Source organism: Bombyx mori, chromosome 20, assembly GCF_030269925.1.
Source record: "Bombyx mori chromosome 20, ASM3026992v2".
Taxonomy (NCBI): domain Eukaryota; kingdom Metazoa; phylum Arthropoda; class Insecta; order Lepidoptera; family Bombycidae; genus Bombyx; species Bombyx mori.
Window position 1 is genome coordinate 1,221,780 of NC_085126.1, and position 3,559 is coordinate 1,225,338.

General features: G+C 40.5%; 1 non-coding gene across 1 annotated transcript; it reads left to right on the top strand.

Annotated features, from left to right (window-relative positions):
• Positions 1-2,415: 2,415 nt before the first annotated feature.
• On the top strand, positions 2,416-2,488 carry TRNAV-AAC (transfer RNA valine (anticodon AAC)). The gene has a single exon. It is a non-coding gene; the product is annotated as a tRNA-Val (tRNA).
• The last annotated feature ends 1,071 nt before the right edge of the window (positions 2,489-3,559 follow it).

Genomic DNA, 3,559 nt, shown 5'->3' on the forward strand with positions numbered 1-3,559 from the left:
TGGACTTCAGCAATGCCAGGAGCAGAGCCAAGCCGCTGCCTTCCGCTTAATACTCTCCACAAGCCACATTTGAAGAAGGACGTGTCATAGCGCTCGGGAAACACCGTGGAGGGGAGCTCATTCCATAGCCGGATGGTGCGTGGCCACCCAAGACAACCACCAAAAAAATATTTGTAACTTAACCCGAACGCGTCGATTAAATTATCTTCGTCGAAAAACTAATTCGTTTGATTCCTAATAACTGGTTTTACCAAAATAATGACAATTAAAAATATATGAATAATGATAATTTTCGAGGTACCTACTTTGTCATGTCATAATGACTTACGGAGCCGAAACGTGGACACTCACAGTACGGTTGGTCCGTCAGCTCAAAGTCGCTCAGCGAGCCATGGAAAGAGCCATGCTCGGAGTTTCTCTGAAGGATAAAATCCGGAATGAGATTATTCGACAGAGAACTAAAGTCATCGACATAGCTCAAAGAATCAGCAAGCTGAAGTGGCAGTGGGCTGGCCATATATGCCGTAGGACTGACGATCGCTGGAGCAGACGGGTTCTCGAGTGGAGACCGCGCAGCGGAAGACGTAACGCGGGACGCCCCCTGGCTAGATGGTGCGATGACCTCCGCACGGTGGCCGGCAAGAAGTGGATGAGGAGAGCCGCAGACCGGGCTCAGTGGTGTGGATTGGGAGAGGCCTATGTCCAGCATTGGACGACTGTGGGGTGTTGATGATGATGATGATGATACCTTGTCATGTGTACCTATTTGAAATGAGTCTCCTTGTAAGCCAAAGTGTAATTTGTCAGAAGCACGCTTCAGAAATTTCCGTTTTATTGTTTGATGTTTGGCGGCGAACTTTCTTCGGTGACATTGATAAATGACACAAAAATATCTGCATAGAGGCCATCTAGAAACCGTACATTACCGTTTTTTAATACCACTCTATAGTTTGATGCCTCAGATACTAAGCTTGAATGTTTTTTTGCATACGATTGACCCTGATGGAGCCTCTATTAAGTAAGAGAGTGCTCGACGTGCTTAGGAATATTTAATTATTGAATTTAGTTGCTTATTTGTATTAAGCAGACAATTTTGCGGCAGAAGTGTGCAAAAACAACAGTATTTTTTTTATTTTATTTTTTTTATTGCTTAGATGGATGGACGAGCTCACAGCCCACATGGTGTTAAGTAGGTACTGGAGCCCATAGACATTTACAACGTAAACGCGCCACCCACCTTGAGAAATAAGTTCTAAGGTCTCAGTATAGTTACGGCTGCCCCACCCTACAAGCCGAAACGCATTACTGCTTCACGGCAGAAATAGGCAGGGTAGTGGTACCTACCCGTGCGGACTCACATGGTCCTACCACCAGTAAATGATCTTAGGTAACATATACGTAATTAACACAATCTTTCGGTAAAATCTTGCTTTTTTCATAAGTAAAGTAAAAACGGTTTTAATAATGTTTTAAACTCGCAAACACGTCCTAAGAAAATGCGCTATTTAGATATAGGTACTTCTTTTTTTTTTTTCCCTACCTAAGCTGATAGCCTTAGGGGCTATTTCAGCGTAACCGTGGCTAGTAGGTGAGCTCACGGGGCTCAAACCTGATGACGATGCTAACACGAACCCTAGCAAGAGCCGTGCTTCGCAGAATCTACCACCGGATCGGAAACGCGACCCACTAAGAAGATCCGGCGAGAAACTCAGTGGGCTGTGTCTGTGAGTTAATTTACTCGTCGAGCCCTTCGTCGCAAGCGACGGGTTCGACGAGAACGGTGACCGGTGCTTGAAGTACCTAAAAGCACAGTTAGTGGATCGGGAGGATCCGAGATGACGTGTTTTGGGCGACGTCGACTGCTTTCCATTCTGTCCGCAGGATCGGGAATGAATAGGTACTAGTGGTCTCACAGTAGTCGAAATTCGACATTAATTAATTGAAATTACAGGTTTGAACATTATTATGGTTCTATTGTATAATTTATACTTCTATAAATACAGATTTCGCCAAGACTGCACTATAGAGAAATAATATTAAAGATAAACAATATATTTATTCTCAATTTGACCACAGACTTTAAGCAATAACAAAAGTTTGACAATAAGCAAAGAGTACATATTATATTATATGTGTGTGTATTAAACAAATGGTAATGTGTGTAATGTGTTTTTGATCGATTTAATGTATTATTAATGAGTAAATATTAGCATTCTGCGCTCCTTCTCTATATTCTCTATACGTGTGGTAAAAAAGTTCATACTCCTCCGTCCGCGCAATTTTCGTAAAAAGGGGTACAAAGTTTTTGCTTCACGTATTAATATATAGATAAAAAATATTTATATGATTATAATTTATCTATTTACTGAATTTCAAATCGGTATTTGATTAATAATTTTCAAATAATGTCCGTCTGTTTCCGTGGTGTAGCGGTTATCACATCTGCCTAACACGCAGAAGGCCCCCGGTTCGATCCCGGGCGGAAACAATATTTTTTTACATATAACTTAACACGAGCCTCCAAACAAAAACGTATCAGAAAAGGATTTTCCTTTACCTTTAAAATTCATTTTTTAATTTCATCATATTAACAACACCGACCTTACTGTCGGTTTATATTTTAACCCTTTGCACTTGAGAGGCGAATACCGCTTACCACATGATTTGATTACAAACGACAAAAAGAACTTCGATCAATAATAGTAAAAAGAACGATAAGAATAGATATCAAAATCAAATAAGTTAAGATCGACACAACGCATCGAATTTCCGCACCAAAGAAAGTGGTGAGAGAGTATCATTTCTCGAGTGCAAAGGGTTAAAAAAAAATGTAAATCAGAAATAATTTATTCGTAAACCTAAAAATAACCACTACCTAAATTTTTTGAGAACTGCGCCATCTATTGAGTGCTCACGAAATTAAAACCAAAACTTCGTGGTGGAAAAAATATGAAATGTCTCCGCTCAAATATTTGTGTATCGACCAACAGATGGCAATAGCGTAGCAATCATATTTCATTATTTTTCTTTAGCATTTTGAGTATAACAGTACCTACGTATGCAATTTTGTTTGTGTTTGTTTGTAGACGGAACTATAAAATTTCACTGTCCGTTTCCGCCACGAGGAAGCATGCGTTGTAGTCTGGACGCCAGTAACCGCTTCACATGGCTTCATTTCATCTAAAGATTTACGTCTCCGGGAAGAAACTGTGGAAATATAGAAATGCTACGCTGGTAATTCACTGATTGTCTCTGTTCGAGCAATGAATTTGGCCCAGTGACCATGCGTGCGGCCTAGTACGTAAGCGAATGTGAAGTAATAACCGCTATTGACTGTTTTACTGACAGCCTTAAATGATTATCAAAGCGAATAAATACTAAAACATTAATTTCGTCACCAACGGAGATCTTCTTTGTCTCCAGCTTATCCCACTAGGTGGGGTCGGCACAGCGATTTTTTCTATTTCATTCTCTTTTATCAGCCGTCATCTCAACACTCACTCCTCTCTCTCATATCGTCATTTACAAACTCCATCCATATCTTCTTCGGTCGACCTCT